Source organism: Falco punctatus (genome assembly GCF_963210335.1).
Source record: "Falco punctatus genome assembly, chromosome: 4".
Lineage (NCBI taxonomy): Eukaryota > Metazoa > Chordata > Aves > Falconiformes > Falconidae > Falco > Falco punctatus.
The window spans coordinates 28,368,898-28,381,917 of record NC_137583.1 but is presented as its reverse complement, the minus strand read 5'-3'; the positions used below and the strand labels follow the sequence as shown (position 1 = coordinate 28,381,917).

General features: G+C 59.9%; 1 protein-coding gene across 5 annotated transcripts in view; it reads left to right on the top strand.

Annotated features, from left to right (window-relative positions):
* RAI1 (retinoic acid induced 1) overlaps nucleotides 1-13,020 on the top strand; it is a 100,336-nt gene that overhangs the window by 76,455 nt on the left and 10,861 nt on the right. Inside the window, exon 1 of one of the 5 annotated variants that reach the window (XM_080386515.1) lies at nucleotides 7,064-8,264. The exons of the other annotated variants lie outside the window; for them this stretch is intronic. The gene's annotated coding sequence lies outside the window, so the exon portion shown is untranslated. Of the gene's footprint in view, nucleotides 1-7,063; nucleotides 8,265-13,020 lie in introns of those variants that run through there. 5 annotated transcript variants of the gene reach the window in all.

Here is a 13,020-nt window from a genome sequence, read left to right as displayed (position 1 = left end):
ACGGCAGCAGCAAGCAGCAGGCAAGGAAGCTCTCCAAGTCCAAAGGGAGCTGCTTCTGCTGCTGCCGCTGCTGCCTCCATTCTCAGATGTCCCTGATCCTTTAATCAATCACAGCCGCGGAAGAGAAGAGCAAACACCCGTGCCGGGGCAGAGGTATGTGCATGCATTCGTTCCAGCCGCAGCTGAGGCAGCAGGGCGGCTGCACGCCTTCAGCTGGAGGCACGGAGCCGTCCCCGAGCTTGGAGCAGCTCTTTCATCTTCCGGAGACAGCAGGGGCTGTGTCCCCGCTGGTCCCTCTTGACGTCCCCACAGGACCTGGCATGGAGGATGGTACCCCACGAGGTGGGGGCAGCAGGATGGGTGCAGGCAGCCTCTTGCCCCTGTCTGCCCCCTCTCCAGGTTCTCCAGGGCAAAATGCATCCCTGGAGGGGAGGATGCTCCTGGCCTCCATCCCATGGGCTGTGCCGTGCAGGTGCTCACACGCCTGGGGAGCAGCGAGCAGGGAAAATGGGGTGTTTGCAGATGGGTACCCCTCTGGGGAGCTGCCGGGATGGGGACAGCCGTGGGGCACCAGCCTGGGCATTGCATCTAACACAGGGCTGGCCAAACCCCAGCCATCCTTCAACAGCAAAGCGTGGCTGGGCACGTGGTGCTGCGCCCGTGGCTCCCAGCTCAGCAGAGCCACATCCTGAGCTGGGGGCGGGTCAGGGGGTCAGGGATCCACTGCAGCCCCGGGGAGGGCACAGCACCACGCACCAGCCGTGGCCATGCCCTGAACCAGCGGCACGCAGGGAAACTGGGATGATTTGTCACCGAGCCCCGTGTGTCACTGTGGGCCTCGCTGCTCAGTGAGGCTGGACAGGGGGGTGGAGGGAAGGGGGGAAACGTGTCATTTTAATAAACCCCAGCAAAATCCGCTCTTTCCTGACGCACTTCCCCAGCTCGCGCGCAGCAGCGGGGGCTCTGCCCGCGCCAGGCCGGCAGGGGCAGGCAGGGACTGCGATTTCCTTGCTTATTTTTGCCGTGGCTTATTTTTAGCGCCGTGTCTTAATATATTGTGACAGTGCCCTGGGACGTACTGCGCCTCTGGTCGTATGAGAAGGTGTCTGGGGCAGAGCCGCTTGACGCCGCAAACAAGTCACAGCCAATCGCCAGCATCGCGCTGGCTAACGAGGCACCCGCCGCTAACGGGGGTCCCTGGGGGGGCGGCGGGGCTGAACCCCTGCACCAAATGTGTCGGGGCTCGGCAGGGTGGGACTTGCTCTTGGGGGAGTCCCGGGTTTTAAAGCCCTTTGGTGTTTTTTAATAAGGCGGTGCTGGTAATGATGGGCTGATCGCTGGCAGCCAGCGCAGTGGTGCCTGGCAGGAGCGGTGACTTCGGTTGGGGCCGTGGCAGGGAGGGACATCAAGGGTTTGGTGTGTCGAGCGGGGACTTAGTGGCTACTGGGGGACACCGGAGCCGCACTGGCCTCAATCTTTCTTCCTGGAGCTGCTTTTTGGGAAGGGTTGAATGGTTTCCACGCCAAGAAGCACATCACGGTTGTTTTTGGACCTCCAAGCGGTTCTTGCTGTAAGGCAGGGAGGCAGTGGCAGAGGTGCAGGGACATCGGGGTCTTGCCAGGACCAGGGTGGGAGCCCACCAAGCTGGAGGTTACCACCACCAGCCCAGCCGTGGGTGCAAAGCCAGTGGGGACCCTGTAGCCGGGGAAGAGCCGGGCGCATTGTGGCGCTGGTTTTGGCAGCAGGCATCTGTGCACGGGCACTGTCTGCCCCCAAGCCCATTAGTAACGGATCTTTGTGGAATAACCCTCCTCATTAAGGCGAGCTACCCTGTGTGTCAAAGCCGCTTTATAAAGAAATTATACTCGGCTCCAGCCAGGCTGTGCATATGTAAATGGGGCGATGCACAAGCCCTGATTGAGACATCATGGGGCAGCTCAGCCCAGGACCCCCGGGAATCCCCAATCCTGGCGGGGAGCCGGGGGCTCTGGAGGGTGCCAGTGGTGGGGGACACACCTCAGCCACCTCCCGGGGACTGGCAGCCCCAGTGTCCACCTGGGGCCTTAGCAGGAGCCATGGAGCTGTTTAGGGCTGGGATGTCTCCGGGGGTTGGAGGCTCCAGCATCCCAGCTCCAGCCCCCACATCCTCTCTGCTTCAGGTCCTCCCGACAGCACCGCGATGTGGCTCCTGCCCTCTGCACTGCAGCACCTCTCTTGGTCTGGAGGAGCAGAAGGGGACCCCCCTCTCATCCATCCTCCCCCCCCAATTTTACCAATATGTCGCTGTGTGCCCCGTGCTGGTAGCAGAGGTCTGGGGTCCCCCTCTGGTCCCCGCCTCGTGCCTGCCCCGAAGCCCTGCTGAGCTGGGATTAGAGCTGCCTGATCAGACACATCTGGGGTACTGGGATGCTCCACACACACATTCAGCATGCTGGGATGCTCCAGGGTTTGGGAGAAGCTGGAACAAGGTGCTGGAGCTGAAGCCATCCTGCGCGCTGGGCAGCTTTGGAGCCTGTCAAGGTACACTGAGGGACAGCAAGGGATGCTGAAGGACATCGAGGGACACCAAGGTCCTTCACACGGCACTGGCACCTGTGCTCTCTGCCGCTTTCCAGGAAGGAGAGCTCAGGCCGGGAGTGGACACAACAACACCAGCGCCCTCGGATCCAGCTGCAGCATCCTCATGTGCCAGGGCATCGGCACCTCTTTGTGCAAACACGGCGGCAGCTCGGCGGGGAAATAAGACCCTTCTTTTTTTTGGCAGCGTGTTGCTAATCAGCACGACCTAGCGCGCACCGCCGCGGGCGCACAGCTCGCTGCTATTTAAGGAGCCTACTTGAAATACACCTGCAAGAGGGGAGAGGAGAGCCAGCAAGTAAATAACCCAGCAACCCGCCGGAATAAAAACACCGGCAGGGGCGGGCAGGCAGAATGAGAAGAGGTGCAGCGATTTCAGGAAAAAAAGAAATTTAAGTGCAATCTGGCAATTGAGGGGCTCAATTCCAATCACGCCCCGGTTTTCCTCAGGGATGCTCCCTGGTCCCGGTGCTTGGTGGGGAGATCTCATCCCAGTGGCTATGGTGGGGGGTCTCACCTGCGTCCCTGGCATGGGCAGGGGGGATGAATGGAGCCCCTGCCCACCTCCCCGCTCAGCATGTTTACCATGAGCTGCTGTTCAGCTCCTGCCTTTCCCCCCCTCCTTTTCTGAAACATTATAAATCAAACAGCTTAAAATGTAAAGCATCAAAAATTCTAAAACCTTCATCTATTATTAACTGTGACAGTAAATTCCACCTCTGAATGTTTCACATAGCAACTGTTACCAGGACTCAGCATCCGAAGCTGATGTTCCAGCAACTTTCCATCACGCCACTGCCATTCTGGTGATGCTGAGACCAGCCTGGTGAGACGTGCTGCTGCTCCCGACACCTTTCCATGGGATTGGGATGCCAGCAGAGAAACCCAGCTCTGATCTAGTGAGCGCAGCCTGGCCACACTGCCAGGATAGGAAAGGAGCTTGGCACCTGCGTGTTGGTGCAGGAGCCAGCGGGGGGTCCCCTCCGTTATGGTCCTACCTCTGTGACAGTCACGTAATCCCCAAACTTCATTACTTTCACCGTCACATTATGAATCGTAAATAATGGGGATGGGAATGGGGTAGTTAAATGGATAGAGAGCTGTTTTTGCAGGGGATGGTGGTTGCTTTTCTACTGGTGCTTTGCCCTGGTGCTGGTTGTGGTGGTGACCCCCTCCCCGTCGTGGGCAGTGAGTCTCACTGCTCTGAGCATCATGCTCGTGGTCTGCCGGGTGCCCGTGGAAACTGGGAGTTGGGTGTTCACCACTGGTGCTTGTTCGCCTTCCCCACGTGACATCATGGCTCCGCTCTGTGTTGTGCCCCCTTGCCTGGAGGCTGGGACAGCTCTGGCTGCCGCTGGCTCAGGTGGAGCCAGGTTGGGGTAGTTTGGGTCGGATTTGGCTGTGTGACAGCACCAGGAGCCTGGTTGGAGATGGGGAGAGCCCCAGCTCTGCAGCCCTGTGGAATGCTGAGCCTGGTCCAGTGAGAGCCTGGCCAGCACACCAGCATCCCCGGTGCTGAGCCATGACAATGGCAAGGTTCACACATGCATCCCCAAGCTCCCAAAACTGCCCAAACCCCACCAGCAGCATCCACCAGGCTATGCCTGGTGCCCCACACCCTGGCACAGGCATCCCCACCTTGCCATCACCCCGGCTGTGCCGCCATCCCTCAGGTCCCAGGATCTCTGCCGTGCAGTGCTGGCTGTGGGGCCAGGCAGCAGCGGCTGCTCTGCCACCTCCCCAGGGACAGGCAGCAATTTTCCTGCTCTGAAGAAGCTTGTGAAGGTTTGAGTGAATCTGGGAAGCAAATCTAATTGGCAACCTGGTAATTCCTCGGGGGGACATGTACTTTGGTCATATCTAAGTACATTCCAGCCAGTGTTTAAGACACGCTGAATCCAAACTTGGACAGTCAAATACCGGCAGCTCTAAGCTCCTTATCTATTTCAGGCAGATTAACTCCTTAATCATCCCTTTTGGAAGTTCCCTGCCCCAAATTCTTCTCCTCTCCTCTTTTCCCCCCACCGGGTTTTCAGCAGGAACAAAAGGAGCAGATTTTGCGGTGCGAAAGGTTGGGACGGTGCCCACGGTGATTGACAGAGTCAATAACCGGGAACCAGGAGAAGGCCTTTGGAAATCTGCTTCCCTACTTCACCTGCCCCAGTATTTGTCTTTGGGATTTAGAGACAGGGAATGTATAATGCTGAAATAATTTATCACACAACACTGAACCTCAATTGATTATTTTCAACCCCCTTTTATATTCTGTTTTTTTAACCTGGATTTATTTTTTTTCCAGCCCCTTTTTATTCTTATTTTTCCTTTTCCCCAGAGGATTCCTACTCAGCATCCCCAAGCAGAGATCCAGCCGGGGTAGCAGCTCCCACCGTGCGGGCTGGGGAGACACGCTGCTCTGCCACCCGCAGCCCTGCTCATGGCAAGGGGATGCTCATTTTTCCCCCTCTTCCCTGGGATGCTCATTTTTCCCCCTCTTTCCCCTCCTGGCAAGCAGGGGAGGCCGTGCTGAGCTGCTGGGACGCAGCCAGTGCTGGCCACTGTCACTCAGGGGAGTGCCGGAGCATTACGCTTCATTACCGAGCTGTCTGCTGCTGGCGGGAGATGACTTAGAGGGCAGAGCCTGGCAGCGGCACAGCTGAATTCATCTCCAGCGGACAGACCTGTCTGCAGGCAGATGCCAAAGCGCGGCATCCGCAGGGTGCCTGTGGCCGAGGGGGTTTGCCGTGCTGGCGGTGGGGAGCTGGCGGTCGCTGGGTCTCCAGCTTGGGCGATGCGATTCGGCACGGCGGGGTGGCTGCCCCAAAGGCATGCAGTGCCATGGGAAGGCAAAGAAGGGATGGGGTGATGCCCCTCGGAACCATGTCCCAGTGAGGGTCCCAGTGAGGGGGTCTCAATGGCGCTGGGACCACTGCTAATATTTAACAGCGTTCATCTACAACAGGCGTCCTCAAACTACAGCCCGCGGGCCAGATACAGCCCCCCAGAGTCCTCAATCCGGCCCCCGGTGTTTACAGAACGCCCCTGCCCCCCCCAGCTGGGGGTTGCGGGGGGGAACCAAGCAGCCACAGGTGACTGCCTGCCACTGCATCCGCGCACCGGCCCCCTGGTTAAGAAGTTTGAGGACCCCTGATCTACAACATGGGCATGAATGTTCCTGTGTGCCAGCCAATGGGTATACGTGTCCCCCCGAGGAATTACCAGGACGTGGTGGGGACATGGGGGCACGGGTGGCAAAGCCCCGTCACCTCCTGGAGAGGAAGGCGAGTGTGGAAGGGGGACAGGACACAGCTCGGTGCCAAGGTCTGTCCTTTGCCTGTCAGCGGCCATCTGGCAGCAGCCAAGTACCTCCTGGTTTTGGACACCACAGGGTGAATTTGCTGAACGTTTTCCCAGTAGATAAACTGGCTGTGGCCGGGGCAGAGACAAACCCACTGAAGCTGGAGGGGATGGACCCAGTGGCACGTGCAGGAGAGTTGGAAATGTCCTGGGGGTGACAGCCACCCCATTGTCCTCTGGGGTCTCCAGTCCTGCTGGGGATGGAGACACCCGCTGGGGAGGAGGTCCAGGGCCCTGGCACAGGGCTGGGACACAATTCTGCTCCATCCCCGTGCTCCTGGGCCGGCATTTCCCAGGCTGGCAGTGTTGGCTGGGAATGGGAGCACCAGCACTGTGCACCATCCTGGATCACTCCAGAGGTGGGAAAACTGAGGCAGGGCTGGAGAGTGGTCCCACTCGGGTTGCACGCTGGACATGAGCTGCGGTGCTGGGCGGGTGCCAGGTCCTGCCGCGGAGTTTGTTGTGGTTTTGCGGGGCCAGAGGGCTCAGCGGGTGCCTGTGGGCCAGCACAGCTTGGGGCCCGTGAGCCACCTCCATGGCATTCCCAGGGAGTCCAGCCTCACGCGTTCGACTGCATCCGCTTGCAGCATCGGTGAGCAACCAGCTCATGAGACAGGTGTGTGCAGAGTGGATCTGGGACCAGGATGAGGATCCACTCACTCTCCCTTTTTTTTTGTTGCTTTTATTTTTGTTGCAAGCAGCATGAACCCCATGGGGCCTCAGCACCACCAAGGAGGATGCCATGGGACATTCTGCTTTCCTTGCCCAGCAAGGGGGGTCCAGCAGCGCCTCGAGGGTCTGGCACCTGCTTCCCTCCCAGTAATGAACCAGCATCTTCTGTCTGTAGTTCAGCAAAACAGCTTGTCCAGCAGCCGTGCCGATGAGCAAGCGGTGGGGAGGCTGCTCCGCGGGGAGGGTCTCGCCGGTGATTTGCATATCAGCCACGCACGAAATATTGCGAGCGATCAGCTGGCGTCAGCCCTGGGCGGCACAGCCGACGGGCCGCATCCGGAGACCGCAGAGCAGCGCTTCGTCACCGGCAGCGATCGCCAGCATTGCTCCGGTTGCTCTGCTTCTCCTCCTTTCCTTGCAGGGAGGCGGTTTCTGTCCTGCTTCAAGGGGAAACTGAGGCAGGGGGCAAAACAGGGTGGGGGAGAGGGAGGGAGGTTAGTATTAGCTGTCTCAATATTGATTGGAATGGTTAATTATTATTGTAATTGAAGTGAGCCAGGCTGAGAGCAGGAGGGGAGGGAGGAAGCAAGGGAGGAAGGAAGAAGGATCTCGACCTGTCAGGCAGAAAATGAGTAAAGAAGAAAAACGGGAGCGTGCGGAGAGCCGGCCAGGCTGTTGCTTTGCACCGACGCTGTGCCAGCACCGCGCTGGTGCTTGTTTTGAGGCTGGTGAGTTGGCTGAAGGTCACCACCGTGGTGAGTGGCTGCCCCACGGCTGCCCCACGGCTGCCCCACGGCCGCGGTGGTGCCTGTCCGTGCCCTGGCACAGGCTCGTGTCGCCCGTCCTTGCCGCGCCAGCAGCTGCAGGCAGGTCTGCAGCAGGATTTAGGTGCAGAGGCTGGGAGAGCCAGGTCCCTCCTTAACCCCGGCCGTATTTCCAGCCTCATGACAGGCTTGTTTTCCTCTCCCTGCCAGCGCCTCAAGGTTGATGTCAATCCCCTTGCTGGGGAGCGAGAACACGCGACGCCCTCCCTCCATGTTACGTCCGCGATGAATTTTGATCCGGAGCGCACTTCCCTGCCAGAGAGGGAATTTGCCCAGGAAGGCTCAGACTGAGCATCTGCTTTGCTGTGAGCCTTCCAGCCTATTTTTTTTCCTTTTTTTTCTTTTTTTCTTTTTTCCCCTTTTTGCTTTTTTCCTTTTCCTTCTTTTTTCCTTTTTCCCCCTTTTTCTTTTTCTTTTTTCCTTGTTTTTTCTTTTTTCATTTTTTCCCCTTTTTTCTTTTTTCCTTTTTTCTTCTCCCTTTTTCCCCCTTTCTTTTTCTTCTTTTTCTTTTTTTTCTCCCTTTTCCCCCCCTTTTTTTATTCCTCCCTTCCTTTTCAAATCCTTTCTTGCCAGCTCGCATTTTCCGGTAGCAAGAAAAAAAGACAGCAACTTGCTGTGACTCTCCGAGCCTCCCTGCATCCTCCCCAGCCCAACCCTCAAACCTCCCAACCCTGACATCAAGGACCCAGCTCCTCCCCCCCTCCAAAATAAAGGAGGAAGATCCAAGGGGAGAGGATGGAGCTGGTGGGTGAGCCAGATTTCCATGCGAGGGGATGAGGTTGGGGAGGCCACGGGCTTCCCCTGGCAAGTGACGGAGAAACCGAGGCCAGCAGAAACGTTGAGTCATGAGTGCGGTTCGCAGGCGATGTTTTTTTCCCAAGTAAAATTCCCCGCTGGGGAGGAGCAGGGCTGGGGGGGGGGGGGGGGGGGGGGGCAGGCAGGGATGAAGGACTGTGCCCCCAAACGAAGTGCTGCTCTGTCGATGGAGATGCACCCCACTGCGATGGGAATTCCCTGGGCAGGAGCCCCCCATCCCAGAGGAGGGGTTGCAGGGGGAACGAGACCTGCCCAGGGAATTCCCCAGCAGCTGGATGGGAGGAGCAGCGTGATCTGGGGGGGCTGCAGGAGATGGGGACCCCATCCCTCCTCCTCCTCGCTACCCGCATCCGCCCACCCCCGCGCAATGGGCGGCGCAGCCCCAGCTCCATTTATCATCATCTGCGGGCAAGTGAAGTGTGCAGGGAACAGCTGCTCCGGTCGGCTGAGCGCCGAAATCGGGGAGGGGGGGGGGGGGCACGGTGATGGGGGGGAAGCAGGGGGCTGGGGGCTGTCCTGTGGGTACCATCCCCCCCCAGTCACTGCACTGGGATGGAGGGCTGGTATTGCGGGAGATGGTGGTGCTGATGGGGGGGAACTGGGGAGACGGTACGTTAATGGGGTGCTGTTGGTGAGAGGGTGTGTTTGAGGGGTGCCTTGGGGCGAGGGGGTTCACTGCGGGGGGGTGTATTGGGTTCACTGGGGGGAGGGTGCCTAAGCAGGGTGCACTGGGGAGAGGGTGCATTAACATGGAGCATGAGAGGGTGCGTTGCAGGGGGGGTGCACTGACAGTGGGTGCACCCAAAGGGGGTGCTGACCCCCCTGAGCTAGGTGCCAGGCACCGCTGGGGCACCCGTGGGGTGCGGGGACAGGCGGACGGGTGGCAGCTCCACAGCTGCCTGCCCAGGCAGGTTCCTCCGAACTGCCGGGGGGGTTGATCTGTCTGTGTCCCCCCAGTTCCTCTCATTCCCAGCTCCTGGGCCAGGATGCCCTATCCTGGGCTGTCCCACATACCCCGACCCCCTGGCTCCCCCCCCCCCCCCTCCCCATTTCTCTCCTCCCTTAATAATCAAATTCTCCGGAGCAGTTTGTGGTGTGGCAGCCGGCCAGAAAGGGTTTCTTTAACTCCACCAGCTCACAATTAAACAAATCCGGGGCTGACGCTCCTTGATAGGCGCTTATCCCCCCCCAGCCCTCCCCCCGCCCCCCGAGAGCCACCGAGGGGGGCCAGGGAGGGTTCCTATCCCTTCCCTCCCCACTCCAATGCTGCCTCAGCATGTGGGGCTGCACCCCTGTGGGGGGGGATGAGGGCTGGGATGGGTTTGGGGTGGGGAGCAGGGGAGTCCGCGATGCCAGCTCTGCTGCGATGGCGAAGCATCCCCCTGCGAGAGCACGCAGCTATTTTTAGTCATTGAGTCCTTGTTGATGGCGCAGCAGCAAAGGCGAGGGAGCAGCCGGAGGAGCAGCAGGGCTGGGGGACGCTGGATCAGGCCCCGCGGGATGAGCAGCAGCTGGGAAGCGAGGCTGGGATGCAGGGGGCTGGGGGATGCCCTCTGCCCCCCGGGGCTGAGATGTTGGGGGTCTTGGGTGCTTACCGAGGGTCCCCTGCCACGGAAGGTCCTGGGCTGCCTTCAGAGGGCTCCGGATCCGGCCCTGCCATGTCCCTGCCAGCCAAGGGGAAGGGGGAGGAAAGGGGAGAAGGCAGGGAAGGAAGAAGGGATGTAGGGGGGAGGAAAATAACACCAAACCCAGCCACGCAGCACAAATCCTCCTGAGCAGCAGGCAGGCTGTGAGCCACCGCGTGAGCAGGCGTCTGCAGCGGCGGGGCTGTGCTGGCCTGACGGTACAGCACGGTGCCCTGGCTCAGCTCCCGGCATCAGCCCCATGCACCGCATCAGCCCCTGGCACGGTATCAGCCCCGTGCACCGCGTCAGCCCCATGCACCGCATCAGTCCCTGGTGCCGCATCAGCCCCATGCACAGTGTCAGCCCCATGTACCACACCAGCCCCATGCACCGCATCAGTCCCTGGTGCCGCATCAGCCCCATGCACAGTGTCAGCCCCATGTACCACACCAGCCCCGTGCACAGCATCAGCCCCGTGCACCACGTCAGCCCCATGCACCGCGTCAGCCCCATGCACCGCGTCAGCCCCATGCACTGTGTCAGCCCTGTGCACTGTGTCAGCCCCATGCACTGTGTCAGCTGCAGCATGGGCTCATGCACCACAGCATGACCCCAAGTCATGCACTGGTGCTGGGAGGTGCAGTGGGTCCTTGCGTGTCCCTGAAGGGTGGTGCTGGGGCTGTGCTGGGAGCTTTGGGGCTGGCTGGGCTGTCCACGCATCCCTGAGGACGGAGGGGACAAGGTGCTCAGGGGTGCCAGAGGTGAGCGTGGCTTCTTGTGTTGCGGGCACAGGGTCATGGTGGCTCTGGGCACTGTGATGGCCCCCAGGCCCTGCCTCCTTCAACAGATGCCCTGGGGACCCCATCGTGGAGACCCACACTGTGGCTGCAGCCGCAGTGGCTTTGACAGGCCACTGAGGGCAGGTGACCAGCTGCAGCTGAGCACCAGCAGCCCCCTATTGATCCCCATTGCAGGGGCAGCAGGAGCCGGGCTGGAAACTTCTTTGGGGCAGGAGAGCACATGGTGGGGGGAGGGAGTGTGCAGGGCCCCCCGGGCCATGGCCGCAGCCATCTCCCCCTCCCGGGAAGGGCCATAACCTTGCTGCTGTCAACAGCTTGATTTGATGCCATTAAAGCGTTTGCTTGGAAACAGCCTACATCAGGCAGCAACATCTGTTACAGCCCTTCTCCGGCAAAGCTGCGGCAGAGCTGAGGGCAGAGCTCGCCTCCGGCTCTGCCGACAGCTCTGGGTGCTGTGGGCGATGCGTGTGTCACCTCCTGGCCCTGAATGGCAGCATCTGACCACCAGCAGAGCCCGGTGCCTGGGTGGTCTGCAGGGAGATGGGACTGTGGCTGCGGGCAAGGCACCTCACTCGGCATGGGATTTCGGCTCGTCTCAGGTGGGGAAGCAACGGGCAGCCCCTGCATCTCCTGCCTGGCGGGCCTCATCCAGCCCCTCATACCATGCAAGAAGACACCCAGGGGTGCAGGATGAGCGCCAGCCCTTGCCAGGCATCTCATGGCTGAGGCTGGCTGTCCTACAGGCACAGCCATGGCCTGATCCTGCCCGGGGCTTCCTCCCACCCACACACATGCACACGCTGCTCGAGTGCACAGCAAACCTGTGGGTTTGCATACTCTGCACGCATGTACGTCCTGAGAGCATGCAGACCCTGCAAGCGTGCAAACCCTGTATGCATGCACACCCTGCACACCCTTCATGCATGCAGACCCTGCATGCGTGCAAACTCTTGTGTACATGCTCACCCTGCACACGTGCACACCCTGTGTGCACGCTCACCCTGCACACCTGCACATGTGCCCCCTCTGCGTATCCCCACCTCTGCATGCCAGCGAGTGACCCCTCCCCTTGCACCGGGTGCTTTTGCTCAGCCTGGCATTGTCCCAGCTGTTTGAAAGATTAACAATAATTGATTAATAACAATAATTAATAATAAAAGAGAAACAGGAGGAAAAAGCTCCCCTTAAAGCACCAGCCCAGGCTCTTCTCAAGCCGATGTAATTTTTCAAACCTGCTTCCACGTGGAGCGTGAGGGGCCCTTTTCTCCCTTTAATTTTCTTGCTGCCGCCCAGGGCTGCCCCAAAGGCCTGGCTTTGATTTTGCTGCCTTTGTTCCGGCAGCCCCGGCACAGGACAGAGCAGCACCGTGCCCACACCGTGGTAGGGGATTTTGCACTGGCCTTACCAGATTTTCAATTGACCCATCTTTTCCCCGGGATCTAGGCTTTAACCACATCCAGTTGCCCACCCAGCCTGCGATATGCAGCTGCCATACAGGGCAGCGAAACGGCAAGCATTCAAAAAGGGAATGGGGGGACGGGGTGCTGGGTGGGCACGGGTGGCACCGAGCCTGGCTCCTGTAGTGCCGGAGGGCACTGTGTGATCCGTGCATCCCTGAGCTGCCAGCGGTTACGGAAATATCACTAAATAAAGGCCCACATGTGTACGTGGACCCCAAAAAGATGCTGAGACATAGCCGGTGTCCACAGGGCACTGCGAGGAAAGAGGCTGAGCTGGGACTGATCAAACCAGCGGTGCAGTTTTTGCGGCTACAGCAAAGCCACCAACAAAGGGACCATCTGGAGGCACACGCTGTTTGGCATGTGGTGGTGGCATGAGGGTGGCAGGGGGGACACATGGACACACACACATCCCTGCCTGGGCTCAGGGCACAGGTACACTGCGGGGCTGGGCTGGGCTGGGCTCTGCCAGCAGGTGTTGGGTGCCACAAACTGCTAGCACCCTGTCCCTCGTTACACTCATTGCCTTAATCATGGCAGAAGGGACAGCACTGGGGTCACTGCCGCAGCCTGGTGCCGAGGGAGCAGCACCGGGGGAGGCCCTGGGGAGCTGCAGACCCTTGGGGCTGCCCCTAAATGGGGAAACCCAAATCTCAAGCCACTGCCGAACAGGCTCCCGCTCACCCCAGCGCCTCCAACCCACTGGTGCTGGGGACGGGCAGGACATGTCCCTGCCACCACCAAGCCCTTCATTAGCCTCCATAAGCCACTCAGCTGCCTCTGAGATCAAACTGGTGACCCAGGTGCTTCCCTGCACCTAACGCAAGCGGGACTAGGAAATGGGGAGGTTCAATGATGACGGTGGCAAGGCGCTTGGCTAATAGACGTCTGC